The sequence below is a fragment of the Tursiops truncatus genome, chromosome 4 (genome assembly GCF_011762595.2).
Source record: "Tursiops truncatus isolate mTurTru1 chromosome 4, mTurTru1.mat.Y, whole genome shotgun sequence".
NCBI classification, from domain to species: domain Eukaryota; kingdom Metazoa; phylum Chordata; class Mammalia; order Artiodactyla; family Delphinidae; genus Tursiops; species Tursiops truncatus.
Genome location: NC_047037.1, coordinates 141,527,782 through 141,544,275, shown reverse-complemented (window position 1 = coordinate 141,544,275; position 16,494 = coordinate 141,527,782). Strand labels below are relative to the sequence as shown.

The 16,494-nt window shown below is 48.2% G+C and overlaps 1 long non-coding RNA gene across 1 annotated transcript; it reads right to left on the bottom strand.

Annotated features, from left to right (window-relative positions):
- Positions 1 to 13,110: 13,110 nt before the first annotated feature.
- LOC141278506 (uncharacterized) lies at positions 13,111 to 15,831 on the bottom strand. Its single transcript, XR_012331269.1, has 4 exons — positions 15,651 to 15,831; positions 14,823 to 14,983; positions 14,424 to 14,477; positions 13,111 to 13,816 (listed from the first exon to the last, which is right to left on the bottom strand). It is a non-coding gene; the product is annotated as an uncharacterized lncRNA (long non-coding RNA).
- Between the last annotated feature and the right edge of the window lie 663 nt (positions 15,832 to 16,494).

Genomic DNA, 16,494 nt, shown 5'->3' with positions numbered 1-16,494 from the left:
TTTCATTTGAACGGAATCATCTCTGTAAAGACCCTGTCTGCAAGTCCAATCACATTCTGAGGGACTGGGGCTTAGGACTTCAACATATGAATTTGGGGGAACTTAATTCACCCCATAAAGCTCGGGATCTGTTCCCCCAATAAATCACCTTCAAAAGAACCCCCACCCCAGGCTTTGCTTCTGAGGCAGGACCCCCCAGCTCCTGCTTCTCAAAAAAGGGAGGGGGCATCCCTTGGTGTGAGGTCTGCTCAGAGGTGGCCTCATGGGGACCCTGGCTACAAGCTGCTGGCACTCCTGGGGGACAGGACAGTCTGCACGTCAGGGAGAGGGGACCTGAGCCCCAGGGCCGGACATTACTCATTCTTTTAAGTATTTTAAAATGCATCTTTGTTCAGAAGCTGTCCCAGTGTGTCCATTTGTTAATTGCAAGTGTAAGATTTTCTCACATAACAATATAAACATAAATAATTTGCTGTTTGATTTGTTTGATAGGCACAGTTTCTTATTCCTGGAAACTCAGAGGAAAAAAGTAATTATAAATTAGAAGAATGAAAACAGATCTCTGCAGATATGACCCGGGTTTCTTCCGTGGGCTGCCTGGGAGCTGCCCACAGGGGTGGGAACCTTCAGCCGTTTCTAGGCTCAGCCACGGTCAAAGAGAGCCAGTCTCAAGGTTACTCCCAGCCCCAAAGCCAACTCCACGTGGGACAACAAAAGATTTAATTAACCTCTCTGCTTTTTCCTTCTGGGAAGCGGAGATCAGAACGCTTGCCACTGGAGGCCATGCAGACAGATGCATCTGTTTTTGGAAAACCTCCATGCCTGGGATGCAAGACATCCGTGCTCAGTACTCGGGCTAAGCTAGAGAGGAGACCACTCAGACTCAGGACAGGACTTTCCATCTCTCCCCTTGCACATGGGATTGCTGCTCAGGTGGAAGGACTGGCTGGAAACAATGTATCCAAGTATTAAAGAGCTACGATGACACCAGTTCCCTCTTGCATAGACCCAAGCCCCAACGCTACCCAAATATGATGGTTTGTGGACTGACGTCTGGCAGGTTTTGATGTCTGCTTCTTTGCGGGGGTCCTTCTTACAGGCAGCAGGGGGTTAAGTGGGAATCCAGCTTTGGGTATAAGACCAAGCCATTGCTAATTTCTTTTTTAAAGAAATACTTGACAATTAAAAACTATATTCACTTAAAGTGTACAATTTAATAATTTGATATACATATACATGATGAAATAAACACCATAATCAAGCTAATTAACATATCCAGCACCTCAGGTAGGCTGGCTTCCTTCCTTCTTCCCTCCTTCCTTCCTTCCTTCCTTCCTTCCTTTCTTCTTTCATTCTTTCTTGTGTGTGGTGTGAACACTTAAGATCTACCCTCTTAGCAAATTTCAAGTATATAGGAAGTATTGTTGACTCTAGTTACATTGCTATACATTAGAGCTCCAGAACTTTTTCATCTTTTATAACCAAACATTGTACCCATTTGCCAACAGCTCTCCATTTCCCCCTCCCCCCAGCCCCTGGCAATCTCTATTCTATTCTCTGCTTCTATGAGTTCTGCTATTTTAGATTCTAATATAAGTGAGATCATATATAGTACCTGCCTTTTTTTTAAGAGGGAAATTTAATTATATACATATAATTAAATATAATAATATATCTTTATAAATAATAACTATTATAAATAATAATAAATAAAATAGATAAACAAAATATAAATAAAATATTATTATAAGTAATATATTTATAAATATATATAATAACATATATTTATTAAATAAATATATATCACAGTTTCTTTATCCATTCATCCTTCAGTGGACGTTTAGGTTGTTTTTGTGTCTTGGCTGTTGTGAATAATGCTGCAATGAACATGGGTGTAAAGATCTCTCTCTGAGATCTGACTTCATTTCCTTTCAATATATATGCCCAGAAGTGGGATTGCTGCATCATAAAATAGTTCTATTTTTAATTTTTTGAGGAAACTCCGTGCTGTTTTCCATAATGACTGTAACAATTTCCCACCAACCGTGTACAACGGTTCTTTTTTCTCCACCTCTTCACCGACATGTGTTAGCTTTTGTCCTGATAACAGCCATTCTAATGAGTGTGAACTGATATCTCACTGTGGTTTTGATTTGCTTTTCCCTGGTGATTAGTGACGTTGAGCATCTTTTCATGTATCTGTTGGCCATATGTCTGTCTTCTTTGGAGAAATGCCTATTAAGTTCTTTGTTCATTTTTATTTATTTGGTTCTGCCGGCTCCTTAGTTGCGGCATGTAAATTCTTAGTTGCAGCATGCGTGTGGGATCTAGTTTCCTGACCGGGGATCAAACCCAGGCTCCCTGCATTGGGAGTGCAGATTCTTAACCACTGCGCCACCAGGGAAATCCTTCTTTGTTCATTTTTAGATCAGGTTGTTTTTTTGCTACTGAGTTGTATGGGTTCCTTATATATTTTGCATATTAACCCCTTACCAGATATATAGTTTGCAAATATTCTTTGTCATTCTTTAGGTTGCCTTTTCACTCTGTTTCTTTTGCTATACAGAAACTTTTCAGTTTGACGTAATCCCATTTTTCTATTTTTGTTTTTGTTGCCTACACTTTTTGGTCTCATATTAAAAAAAAATTATTGCTCGGACCAGTGTCAAGAAGCTTTTTCCCTGTGTTTCCTTCTAGTAGTTTTACAGTTTCTAGTCCTATGTTTAAGTCTTTAATCCATTTTGAGTTGATTTCTGTATATGATGTGAGATAAGGGTCCAGTTTTATTCTCCTGCATGTGGATATCCAGTTTTCACAACAGCATTTATTGAAGAGCCTGTCCTTTCCCCATTTTGTGTTCTTGGCACCCTTGTTGAAGATCAGTTGATCATATGTGCATGGATTTACTTCTGGGCTCTCTATTCTGTTCTGTTGGTGTACATTGTCTGTTTCTATGCCAGTACCATGCTGTTTTGATTACTACAGCTGCTTTTTTTTTTTTTTTAAAGAAGATGTCGGGAGCAGGAGTTTATTAATTAATTAACTTATTTTTGCTGTGTTGGGTCTTCGTTTCTGTGCAAGGGCTTTCTGTAGTTGTGGCAAGCGGGGGCCACTCTTCATCGCAGTGCGCGGGCCTCTCACTATCGCGGCCTCTCTTGTTGTGGAGCACAGGCTCCAGACGCACAGGCTCAGTAGTTGTGGCTCACGGGCCTAGTTGCTCCGCGGCATGTGGGATCCTCCCAGACCAGGGCTCGAACCCGTGTCCCCTGCATTAGCAGGCTGACTCCCAACCACTGCGCCACCAGGGAAGCCCTACAGCTGCTTTGTAATAAAATTTGAAATCAGAAAATGTGATGCTTCCAGCTTTGTTCTTCCTGCTCAAGATTGTTTTGACTATACAGGGTCTCGCGTGGTTCCATATGAACTTTAGGATTGTTTTTTCTATTTCTATAAAGAATGCCACTGGGATTTTGATAGCTATTGCGTTGAATTTATAGATCACTTTGGGTAGCATGGACGTTTAACCAATTTTAATTCTTCTAAGCCATAAACGCAACATGTCTTTCCATTTAACTGTGTCCTCTTCAATTTCCTTCACCGATATTTTGTCATTTTCAATGTACAAGACTTTCACCTTTTGGTTAAATTTATTCCTAAGTATTTTATTCTTTTTGGTGCTATTGTGAATAGGGTTATTTTCTTAATTTCCTTTTTGGATGGTTCATTATGTATAGAAACGCAATTGGTTTTTGTATGTTGAATTTGTATTTACTGAATTTAAAAAATTCATTCCAATACTTTTTTTGTTGTTGTGTCTTTGGGGTTTTCCACATACATGATCTTGTCATTTGCAAATAAAGATAATTTTACTTCTTTCTTTCTGATATGGATGTCTTTTATATCTTTTTCTTGTCTAATTGCTCTAGCTAGGACTTCGAGTATTATGTTGAAAACAGATGGCAAGAGTGAGCATCTTTTTTTTTTTTTTTTTTTTTTTTTGCGGTACGCGTGCCTCTCACTGCTGCAGCCTCTCCCTCCGTGGAGCACAGGCTCCGGAAGCGCAGGCTCAGCGGCCGTGTCTCACGGGCCCAGCTGCTCTGCGGCATGTGGGATCCTCCTGGATCAGGGCATGAACTCGTGTCCCCTGCATCGGCAGGCGGACTCTCAACCACTGCACCACCAGGGAAGCCCAAGAGTGAGCATCTTTGCTTTGTGTCAGATCTTAGAGGACAAGCTTTCAGTTTTCCCCCATTGATAATGATGTTAGTTGTGGGCTTTTCATATCGGGCCTTTATTTATTAAGGTGAGGTCCTCTATACATATATCATTGAGTGTTTTAATCATGAATGAATGTTGAACTTTGTCAAATGGTTTTTCTGTGTCTATTGAGATGATCGTGTGGCTTTTTTCTTTCATTTTGTTACTAGGTAGTATCACATTGATTTGCATATGTTGAACCATCCTTGCGTACCTGGGATGAACCCCACTTGATCATGGTGTATGATCCTTTTAATATACTGGCCTGTAGTTTTCTCTTCTTATAGTGTCTTTGCCTGGTTTTTGTATCAGGGTGATGCTGGCCTAATAAAATGAATTTGAAAGTGTTCTCTCTTCTGTTTTTAGAAGAGCTTAAGAATTATTGGTATTAATTCTTTTTTGAATGTTTGTAGAATCACCTGTTAAGCCATTAGGTCCTGGGTTTTTCTTTGCTGGGAGATTTTTGATTGCTGTTTCAACCTCTTTGTTATTCATCTGTTCAGGCTTTCCATTTCCTCCTGACTCAGCTTTTGCAGGCTGTACTTTTCTAGGAATATATCTATTTCTCCTGAGCTATTCAGTTTGTTGGTGCATAATTGTTCATAATAGTCTCTTATGATCTACTTTATTTCTGAGGCATCCATTGTAATGTTTCCTCTTTCATTTCAGATTTTACTTATTAGAGCCCCCTCTCTCTTTCTTAGTTAGTCTAGCTAAGAGTCTGTCATTTTTATCTCTTCAAAAATCCAACTCTTAGTTTTATTGAATTTTTCTATTTTTATCCTCTATTCGATTTATTTCCTCTCTAATATATTATTTCTTTCCTTCTGTTAATATTGGGTTTGTTTGTTCTTTGTCTTCTAGTTTATTGAGGTGTAAAGTTAGGTTGTTTATTTGAGAGCTTCTTCTTTCCTTAATGTATGTATTTATAAACTTCCCTCTTATTACTTCTTTTGCTGCATCCCATATATTTTAGTATGTTGTGTTTTCATTTTTGTTTGCCTTAAGATACTTCTAGAATTTCCTTTTGATTTTCTCTTTGACCCAATGGTTGCTCAAGCACGTGTTGTTTCATTTCCACATATGCGTGAATTTTCCTGCTTTCTCGCTGTTACCGATTTCTAGTTTCATCCACCGCGGTCAGAAAAGACACTTGGAAAGATTTTGGTCTTCTTATATTTATTAGGACTTGTTTTGTGACCTAACATGTGATCTATCCTGGATGCTCCATGGGCACTTGAGAAGAAAGTGTAGGCTTCTGCTGTTGAGTAGAAATTTCTGTATGTGTCAGGTCCATTTGGTCCCCAGTGTATTTCCAGTCAGCTGTCCCTTTATTGATTTTCTGTCTGGATGCTCTATGCATTATTGTAAGTGTGGTGTTGGTGTCTCATACTATCATTGTATTGCTGTCTATTTCTGCCTTCAGATCTGCCTGTATTTGCTTTATATATTTAGCTACTCTGATGTTGGGCACATATATATATTTTAATTGTTATGTCTTCCTCTTGAGTTTATTCTTTTACTGTTATATAATAATCTCCTTTGTCTCTAGAGACAGTTTTGGACTTAAAGCCTATTTTGTCTGATGTAAGTATAGCCACCCCTGCTTTCTTTCAGTTACCATTTACATAAAATGTCTTTTTCTAACCCTTCACTTTCAGCCTATGTGTGCCTTTAATTCTAAAGTGAGTCTCTTATAGACAGGATATTGTTGGATCTTGTTTTGTTTTTAATCCATTCTGCCACTATATGCTTTTTTTTTCTTTTTTTTTTTTTTTTAGCGGTACACGGGCCTCTCACTGCTGTGGCCTCTCCCGTTGCGGAGCACAGGCTCTGGACGCGCAGGCTCAGTGGCCATGGCTCACGGGCCCAGCTGCTCTGCAGCATGTGGGATCTTCCCGGACCAGGGCACGAACCCGTGTCCCCTGCATCAGCAGGTGGACTCTCAACCACTGCGCCACCGGGGAAGCCCTCTTCCTTTGCTTTATGATGTTTTTTGTAGTGATTTGCCTTTCTTTCCTCTCTTTATCTTTTGTGTATCCAATATAGGTTTTTTTCTTTGTGGTTGGCTTGAAGTTTGCATAAATATCTTCTAGTTATTGCCTGCTATTTTAAGTTGATAACGACTTAACTTCCACTGCATACAAAAAGACTATCCTTTTGCTCTCCCCAACACACATTTTGTGTCTTATGACAGAGTTTGCTTTTTTTAATATTCTGTATCCATTAACAAATTTTTATGTTCTGACTTTGATATTAGGGTAAAAGTGATTAATGCGCTACCTTTACAGGGTTACCCTGATATATATATATATGTGTATGTATATATTTACCATGTATATATATTTACCTTTACCTGTGAGATTTGTGCTTCCCTATGCTTTCACGTGATGTTTAGTGTGTTTTCATCTCAATTTGAAGAACTCTCTTAAACTTTTCTTGTAATGCAAGTCTAGCAGTAATGAACTACTTCAGTTTTTGTTTGGGAAAAATTCCTCTCTCCTTCATTTTTAAAGGATAGTTTTTCTTGGTTAGCATTTTTCTTCTTTCAGTACTTTGAAAACATCATTCCACTCTCTCCTGGTCTGCAAGGTTTATTGATAGTCATAAAAGGATTCCCATATATGTGATGAGCAGTGTTCTCTTGCTGCTATCAAAATCCTCTCTTTAATCTTGACTTTTGACCATTTGCTTATAATGTGTCTTGGAGTGGTCTCCTTTGGGTTGATCCTGTTCAGGGACATTTGATCTTCATATATCTGGATGTCCACTTTCCTCCCAAGATTGGGGATGTTTTCAGGCATTATTTCTTTAAATAATCTTTTTACCCCTTTCTCCCTCTCTTCTTCTGGGACTCCCATATGCATGTATTAGTTCTCTTTTGTGTCCCGTAAATCCTGTGGGCTTTCTTTGTTCTTCTCCATTCTTTTTTCTCCTTACTGGATAATTTCAAATGGCCTGTCCTCAAGTTTGCAAATTCCTTCTTCTGCCTGGTTGAGTCTGCTGTTGAAGCTGTCTACCACACCTTTTATTCCAGTCACTGTATCCTTGCTCTCCAGAATTTCTCTTTGGTACTTTGTCATGATTTCCATCTCTTTGCTGCGCTTCTTGTTTTGTTCATGTATTATTTTCTTGATTTCATTGAGTTGCCTGAGTTCTTTGGTAACTTGCTGAGCTGCTTCCTTAAAACAATTGTTTTAAATTCTTTGTCAGGCAGTTTGCAGGTCTCCACTTCTTTGGGGTCAGTTACCAGAAACGTATTGTGTTCCTCTGGTGGTGTCACGTTCTCTTGGTTTCTCACGTTTCTTGTAGACTTGAGTTAATGTCTGTGCATCTGAGGGAAAGTCACCTCTTCGAGACTTTACAGACTGGCTTCAGTGGGGAAAGACCTTCACCTGCAGGGGGGTGTGAGGGCACCAGCTGCGTGGGTGTGACAGATTCTACTCTGGGAGACGGGCGTGCACAGCAGTGACTCCAGCTTCACGGAGACACAGCAGCACCGCCTCTGTGGAGCTGCACCAGCTGACGTCTGTGTCCGTCCATCATGGCTGCAGGAATCCGTGGTGGCAGCAAGGGCCGTGGGGTCCTCAGTGGTGAAGGCTTCTGAGATCCTCCAGTTCCTCTTACCCTCATGCGGGAAAGCTGTGGCCAAGGGATCTCTCCTGGAGCTGGTGCAGCCTGTGGGTGAGCCTGAGGCATGGGTGCGGGCGAAGCAGCCGTGGAGCAGGGTTCCAGGTGTGCACCATCGTGGGGGATGTGACACCTCCAGCCCAGAGGTGACAGGGTGCAGTGGTGGTTCCTTCTCAGTGGCCGAGCAGCAGCTCCTTTCCTCTCTGGGTTTGGGTTGTGGGTGGGTGGGTGGTAACAGCACAGGCTCCAGGCACTTGGAGCTGGTTGAGCACAGGGAAGACCTGGGGGGTGTTGGTCCTTGGCAGTGAAAGCTGCCGGTGTCTGCAATGGTGCTGAGGGCTTCCCGGGTATCCTGCTGTCCTTCCCCCACAGGGGGAGGTCATGCCAAGGGGTCCCTGTCGGCACCCAGGTGTGCCAGACCAGGGGACAGGGCGATGCAGGTAAAATGTTTGCTGTGATTGTCTATGTGGTCATCCTCGGTTTTTGTGTGTCTCTGAGTTTCTGCATCTTCTTTGCTGTACTGTGGAGTTCTCCCAGAGCTGTTTTCATCTGTACGCAGCTGTTCATTCATTGTCTTTGTTGTGTTTTGTGGGGCGTGAGCATTGGGACCTCCTGGTCTGCCATCTTACTGACTTCACCTAACTTCTTTTTAAGCGGGTGATTTTTAAAATGAGTACATTGTGTGTGTGCTTAATTAACAGTGACTAGTTAATGTTGCAACTCATTTATCTGGGGGACAGACTCTAATCTGTGTGAGGAACCCCAGTGTCTGTCACTTTATCATTTGGGCCAGGAAAGACATATGTAGCCAGTGAAACTGCTAAGAGATGAACCTTAGTGCTCAAGATTTGCTGTGTTTTTTCACTGTGTTTAAAGTGCAGAGTCTGAGTTTGGCTTCTTAGACGCAAGCACTGCTGAGCTATAGCCAGAGAGTTCCAGACCCTAAGGCAGTGATAACCTCCCAGAAGCGGCATCTACCCGGGCTGGCCCTTTGCAGGGCGCGCCCGGGGACCAGGGAGGGTCAGTGCAGGAGGTCGGGTCCCTTGGACCCAGAGTCTGCTGTGGGATCTCTCTGTCCCTGGTGGAGGAGGCCGTGCATCCAAGTGTCAGAGGGAATGGGGAAGAAGGGCCTTCTGCCCATGGTGCTGACCATGAGGACAGCGGCGCTGAGCTGATGGGAGGAAGAAGACAGGCCTCTGAGCAGAGAACTCACAAGTCAAGATCTACAGAGACAGCTTTCTGGAGGGGCTTTCGAACTGAGCTGTCGCAAGGTTCAACCAAAGCTTTCAATAAAGAAACATTAAAACCAAATCCCAGCACCTAATCCACTGTCCAGATGCACACACGCTTGGAATAAACATATTAAAAGTCATACTTCTTGTAGCTTTTTATTGTTTTGGCCGCACCACACTGCATGCGGGATCTTAGTTCCCTGACCAGGCATGGAACCCGCGGCCCCTGCGGTGGAAGCTCGGTGTTAAAAGTCATGCTTCCTGAACACACGGTGGTCAGTCTACGATCACGGACCTCACCTCCGGCAGGGCACAGAAACCAGCCCGCCCTTCGTTTCCTCTGGCGCCAACACCTGCTCAAGCTCCAGCAGCTCCGTCCCCCCTGCTGGCCGCCTCCTGTGGTGATCAGAGGTGTGGCCAGGCCAGCTTCCCGGCTGCTGAGTGGCCTGTCCCCACGGGGCTGGGATGGGCCTGTTTCCTTCACACTGCACCGGGGGGCCTCCGCCGGGCTCCCCTGGCTGGCGGCTGTGGGGTGGCATAAACCCTCGGGGAGTAGCGGTGCAGACAGCTCCCATCACCAGCAGCCCTGGCTGCCAGTGTGTGGCTTCGAAGGGAGTCCCAGGGCCTGGCTCCGCAGGGCAGCCCCAAGGCCTGGCATTAGGCACATCCACTCTGGGCCGCATCTACTCATTATGGCCAAGTCATCAGGCATACTCGCCAGCCCCCAGACAACCTTCCCGCGCCCTCGGGGTGGGGACAGCCTCCCTCACCAGAGCCCCCAAGGCCGTGGGCCGGGGCTTGGGCCACTGGGGGCCCAGCTCCTCTGGTTTACCAGGCTCAGCTGTGGGCTGGGGGTCGTCCTGACGCCCTGTGTCGCCTGGGCCCATGTGTGCTCCCGGGGGTCTGCCTACCCTCCACTGCCTGCCTTGTGCGCCAGGACCTTTTCTAGAATAACCGCTTTGCTCGAATTTAATTCTTTGAACAAATGGCACATTCTGACACGTGTTTGTGTCGTGGCACAGACTCTGAAGTTCTAAAGGCACAGCAGCGTCCACAGGCAGCGAGGTCTTCCCTCCTCCGGTCTCCCCTCCCAGAGACAAGAGTACAGCTTGGAGGAGGGTATCCCCACATTAACCGGCACACGCGCTGTCTCGCCTCCTCTGTTCAGAGACGGTGGCGCGTGACGTGTGGTCCCGGCCTTCGGCTTCTTCGGGTGACGGTGCGTGTCGTGCTCCTTTTCCACTGCAAAGCGTGGATACTTAGCCTGAGTGCAGGCGTTTGCCACTGAAATGCCACTCAGCCCTCTGCACGAGCCGTGGTATGTGGGCACGTGGACCTGCAGGGTGAGGCCCGGCAGCGGCGATGCAGGCGCGGGGCGCTGGCGTTTGTGTTCGCACAGGCTGTGGCGGGACTGCAGGGCACAGGCACTGACCCTGCCTGGCCTGGAGGTGCACCTTTGCTTGGTGGTTGGTGACGTTCTAAGGGCAGTACACTGGGCAGTCAGGGTCCCGCCAGGAAACCAGCTAGAGCAGGTGTTCCAATAGGGGGCCCAGCTCCCTGGATGCTGGGAAAGCAGGAGGGGGCGGGAAGGGCTTGGAGGGGGGAAGGCCGGAGGGTCTCTCCCAAGCCAGGAGCTGCCCTCGGCCCTGCTGGACCTGTGCTGACGATGGGCCACCGTGAGCACGATGGGGATGCCTGCCCTGATCCTTGTGGCCACTGATGCCACCTTGAAGGAACAATAGCTGATTGTAGCCCCAGCCCCACCCTACATCCTTGCTGGCTCTCCGGGGGGCAGAACTGACTGAGCAGCTGCTGGGCACGTGCGCTTGGGCGGTGGGTGTGTAGCCCCCGGCCCCTGACAGCAGGACGGATGCAGATGGGAGGAGAGCAGAGAGGCGGACGAGCAGCGCTGTGGGTGCACGGGGTGGCAACCACATCCCTTTGCTACACAGTCGAGCTTGGCATGCGTGTGGCTGGCCCTATGGGCTCTGACCAGCAGGACAGAGACACCGAGGTGGCCTGGGTCTGTGCTGCCCTGGACGTCTGCATCCACATCCCACCATTCTCTGTGCCCACACCATCCTTGTCCCCAGCCATCTGTGCTGGGTTGGCCACTCCTCGTTTAGGGACCCTCATTCAGGATCCAGTGAATTTGCCCAACCTGGTGGGCAAAAGCAGTTCAGTCTTTGATGCTTTGCTAGAACTGGGCTTATGCAGCGTTTCCAGGAGATTCGCCAGGGTGACAAATGCAGCAGCCGCCATGGGAGGAGGGCTTGGGTCAGAGCTCTTTGTGTCACGTCATCTCAGCTCCTTCCAGGACAGCCTGCAGCTCCTCTCCAGGAGGAAAGGGGTGCAGGCAGCTCAGCAGCCTTGGTGACATGAGACATGCAGGGCCAGCCCCTAGGAACCTCACCAGGGCCCCTGGGGAGAGGTGACCAGAGGTGCCTTTCATCCTCCACATGGGAAAACTGGACACCACATTGGTAAGTATTGCAGATGTGGGTTTAATCTGTGTGTTCATTTGCTGGGGCTGCTGTACACAAGGAGAAAGCCTTAACAATAGAAATGTATTATCAGGGCTTCCCTGGTGGCGCAGTGGTTAAGAATCCACCTGCCAATGCAGGGGACACGGGTTCGAACCCTGGTCCGGGAAGATCCCACATGCCGCAGAGCAACTAAGCCCATTCGCCACAACTACTGAGCCTGCGCTCTAGAGCCCGTGAGCCACAACTACTGAGCCCTCATGCTGCAACTACTGAAGCCCGTGCGCCCAGAGCTCATGCTCCACAACAAGAGAAGCCACTGCAATGAGAAGCCCGCGCACCGCAACGAAGAACAGCCCCCACTCGCTGCAACTAGAGAAAGCCCTTGTGCAGCAACGAAGACATAACGCAGCCAAAAATAATAAATTAAATAGATTAATTTAAAAAGAAAAAAAATATATTATCTTGGCTCTGGAGGCTGGAAGTCCAAAATCAAGGTGTGGGCAGGGTTGGCTCCTCCTAGGGCTCTGAGGGAAAGTCTATCTTGGGCTCTCCCCTAGATTCTGGGGGTTTGCACACAGTCTTGGGGTTCCTTGGCTTGTAGAAACATCACCTGATCTGCTTTCATCTTCACACAGTGTCTCCCTATGCATGTGTCTGTGTCCAAATTTCCCCCTTTTATAAGGACATCAGTCACTTTGGGTTAGGGGCCGACCTGCTCCAATACGACCTCATCTTACCTAATTATACCTGCAGGGACCCTATTCCCTAATAAGGTCACATTCTGTGTTACTGGGGGTTTGGGCTTCAACATATGAATCGGGGGAGACACAATTCAACCCATGAGAATCCTCTTAATATGCGAAGTAAAAAAAAAAGTCTCAATGACCCCAATTTGGAAGATAGGCCAAGAACAGGACTAGGGAATTCTCAAGAAAGCAAATATCAGTGACCACAAAATACAGGGAGGACCATCTAACCTCACCGGCAGCCAAAGAAATTCAAACCACGACACGACACTTTCCCTGTCAAATTGGTAACATTTCACATAGTTGATAACCCTCAGTGCTGGCTCTGATTAGAGCATAAAAGCAGACAGACTTTGGAGGATGCAATGTGTGTACCCCACCTGCAACGTCCCTTTGATCCAGGGCTTCTGTTTCTGACCGTCTAACATGAGGAAAGATCCCAAAACACGGGATAATATCGATTCACAAAAATGTTCATCTCAGGGTAATAAAAAATAATAATAATAGAAGCAAACCAGATACAGCAAAAGAGGGAGAGATTCTGGTATATCCGTAGGAGAAGATATTATACACTCATTACAATTACATTTAAAAAGAGCATTAATGACATTGGAAAATATCCATGTTACCATCTTAGGTGACAAAAGTGAGACACACTCACACACACACACACACACACACAGTATGAAAACATACCTGGGATTTATTTTACAGCAGTATGAGTGAGTTACAACAAGGAGAGGCCAGTGCTATTGAAAGAAGATTTTTTTTTTATTACCTACATTTCCCGAAGACGGGGCACATACGCCATGCAGGCCCCGTGGGGAGGCACTGGGTTTGGGCCAGGAGGCAAGAGCAGGAACAAGGGGGAGGGCCGAGGCCAGAGCTTTGATCGGGTTTTCTGCAGGAAGTGCAAGGGGGGGCAGGGGACACAGCTCGGGACTGGCCCGTATAAATAACCCTGGCGAGCTCTGAGCTACAGAGGGGTCTCTCGTTGCCTGGTACCCGGCCCTGGAGTGGTTTGGGGCAGGGGCAACATGGGCTGTGTGTGAGGTTAGATAAGGAGGTGTGGGGCTATAGACTGGGATTGGTTAGTTTGCAGGTGAAGGAGCTCTAGTGAGTCTTCGAGTCACTAAGTGCTGGCGGCCCCAGGAAGGGCAGTCTCGCCCCAGTCAGGGAGGGGAGAGCTTCCCTGTATTTTCAAGCATACAGAAAATAAGAACATGTAGTTAAAACCATTGGCTCTGTGACAAAAGGATGCTGACTAGACAAATGCAAACTCTAAGAAAACACAGTTCGAACACCCACATAAAATATTTAACTCTGTTTTTAAAATGCACAGAAACAGGCAAGGCTGGGAGGAAGCATTCCAGAAATGTGGAGCGTGTTCTCTTTGTGTGGTGGATTGCTGGTGGTTTTTTCCTTCTTCTTTTTTTTTTAATAGTTTTCTTCATTTTCAAATTCTCTATGAATAAATATGTATTATTTTTATAGTGAGGATAAAAGGGTTTAAACCGTGTACGCAGCTGCCCACATGATGGGCCTCTGAGCATCAGCCCTGAGCGTCCCCTCCATCCCCCTTGACCCCCACCCTTCACCTGCTCAGTGGTCCTGGGGAACCCTGCGACTGGGGGTCACTCTGCTGCCGTCTCACAGGCCCCAGGAGGGAGGGGGGTGTAAGGACTGTGCAGAGGAGGTGCCGGCCGTAAAATGGGGGCCAGGAACCCACAGCTGGATTGTGCTGGTGGCTAATTGTCAGCTGTTCTGTACATGACATCGCTGGCCCCACAGAGCTAGCACAGAGGACACCGGGCTCAACGCCCCCAGGGGCCAGGCGAACCCAGAGCCTCGGGCAGGAGAGTCTGTCCAGGTCGGCTGACCTCCCTCAGCCAAAGGGTGGGACGGGGGTGGGGGGCACAGGTAGGAAAGCCGGCGTCTGAGTCCAACCTCCTTTATCAGATGTCACTCCAGAGCAGCTGCATCCGTGGTTACGGACCCAAGTCTGGTTCAGTGGGATCCAGAGCCTGGCACGGGGGGTGGGCATGAGCGCTGGGGGGGGTCAGAGGGCTCACCTGCAGGACCACCTGTAATGGTGTGGAGGCAAGAGGGGCCTGGCGCTGCTGGCTCTGTTTGGAAAAGGGAGTGGAGGGTGAGTGTGTGGCAGGAAGTGGGAGGGGAAGCTGGTGAAAGAGAGAGGAGAGGAGAGGGAAGGGAAGGGAGGAGGGGGGGGAAGGAAGGAGGGGGAGGGGAAGGGGAGGGGAGGGGAGGGGAGGAGGGGGAGGGGAAGGGAGATGGGGAGGGGAGGGAAGGATGGGGAGTGGAAGGGAGGAGGGGAAGGGGAGGGAAGGAGGAGGAGGGGGAGGGGAGGGAAGGAGGGGGAGGGGAAGGGAGAAATAAGTCTGGGGGTGAAGAGAGTCCCTCTGGGATTATATCCTGAGGTGACCCAGGTACCTCCTGTTTCCAGAACTTACTTCAATTCAGCCGTGGCCTTCAAGAGGTCAGTTAAGTTGCCGGAGGACTCCAACCTTTCTTGAACATCTTTTCAGGAGCTTTAAACCACAGTCATATATGCGGGACGCTGTTTAGAAATTATGGCAGGGCTTCCCAGGTGGTGCAGTGGTTAAGAATCCGCCTGCCAATGCAGGGGACACGGGTTCGAACCCTGGTCCAGGAAGATCCCTCATGCCGCGGAGCAACTCAGCCCGTGTGCCACAACTACTGAGTCTGCACTCTAGAGCCCGCAAGCCACAACTAGTGAGCCCACGAGCCACAACTACTGAAGCCCATGCGCCTAGAGCCCATGGTCCTCAATAAGGAGAAGCCACTTCAATGAGAAGCCCGCGCACTGCAACGAAGAGTAGCCCCCACTCACAGCAACTAGAGAAAGCCTGCGCGCAGCAACAAAGACCCAACGCAGCCAAAAATAAACAAATAAAATAAATAAATTTTTAAAAAAAGATTAGGACTGTTTAAAAAAAAGGAAATATGGAAAAATACACTTCTGCTAATCAATTTGATTCATGCTCTTACGCAGGGTCTACACACATATTCTTATACCTGTACTAAAAGGTGCCACGCTGGACAATTTTGACACAGCATTGAAAGAAGTAAGGGTCTAAAGGACCCCCTTGGTTCGGAGGCATCTCGGGAGGGCTCCAGGCAGGCTGGGCCCTCACTCCCCAGGCCCGTGGCTTTCTCCCCACCGAGGCCTCTTCAGAGCATTGTGCAAGTCAGGCAGGAATGTGGGAAGAAGCGGGGCTTCGGGGTCTGCACTGGACAATCCCCAACAGCCCTCTTACTTCTCCAGCCTGCAGGTGGAGGTCCTCTGGGATTTGTCCTCTGTGCGGGTAGCGCCCAGGCTCCCCTCCTGCCTTGGTCTCCCCAGAGAGGGCAGGGAGGCCCCTCTCACCCCTCCTCCCTTTGCACACAAGTCCACCTTCATCAAGGCCCCCCCAGGGCCCCCGGACAGGACAGGCCCGGCCAGGTGCCGGCTCAGCATGCCCTTCCCACAGGAGCCCCGGGAACCAGGTGTCCTGGTGGGCGGGGCCAAGCCTCAGCTGGGGGGCGGGGCCCTCGGCCCCCCCGGCTGCTGTCACAATGCTCAGAGGCGGCTGCGGTGTCCACAGCTGGCCGCTGACCTCCTCACCCTGGGCAGCTTCCCCCAGGCCCTCATCCCCTTCAGAGGCAGATAAAGCGCTGTCTTAGAGAAGGGATGCTTTAATGTCCAATGGATCTTTTATTCATGTCTCACCAACTGCCGCATGCCAAAAGGTGTTTCAGGCCCTTGTTGGCTCAGGGCATGGCCTCTCGCAGGACCGCAGCCAGGCTGTGATGTGAGACGGTCAGGAGCCATCGGCAGGGAAACGTTAAGGTTAAACCGGTTTCCTGTCCTGGAACATTTGGGGATTTTATCACACGTCACAGTCTGACAGCCTCCTGGGCCTTTGGAATATTCCGGCGCAGCCGCCAGCTCCCAGGGCTCATCTGGGCGCAGCGACTGCACCCCCTGGAGGGGTCGGGGGCAGATGGGCCGGGAAGGGGCTCCTGGCGAGGGCGACACGCCTGCGAGGCCGTGTTCCAGGGTCTCCTGGGGCAGCTCTAAGGAGGGGCCGCTCAGGGTGCGGGGTTTCCCGGGGTGTCATC